Genomic DNA, 298 nt, shown 5'->3' with positions numbered 1-298 from the left:
GTAGTCAAAAAAGGCATTTTCTATCACCTTCGGCCCGCCGGAATGAAGAGACCCCAAAATCACTATTTCATCAGAGTCTACTTAAGTATTATTTGAGAACATAGGATTAAGGGTGTGACCATACCAGCACCAGTGCACCGGATCCCATCATAACTCTGCAGTTAAACGTGCTTGGCTAAGAGTAGTACTAGTATGGGTGACCTCTTGCGATGTCCTCGTGTTTCATCCCTTTTTAAACCAACCTACTCTTTATTTTTTTGCAGCTCTTCGCCACAGCATACGAACAACGAACAGTGTT

At 43.3% G+C, this 298-nt stretch overlaps 1 pseudogene; it reads left to right on the top strand.

The window, feature by feature from the left end:
- Positions 1-110: 110 nt before the first annotated feature.
- On the top strand, positions 111-229 carry LOC114578506 (annotated as a pseudogene).
- The last annotated feature ends 69 nt before the right edge of the window (positions 230-298 follow it).

This window comes from Dendrobium catenatum, unplaced genomic scaffold (genome assembly GCF_001605985.2).
Source record: "Dendrobium catenatum unplaced genomic scaffold, ASM160598v2 original_scaffold_58687, whole genome shotgun sequence".
NCBI lineage: Eukaryota > Viridiplantae > Streptophyta > Magnoliopsida > Asparagales > Orchidaceae > Dendrobium > Dendrobium catenatum.
Note: the sequence above shows the minus strand (reverse complement) of the source record. Positions and strands in the feature narration are given on the sequence as shown.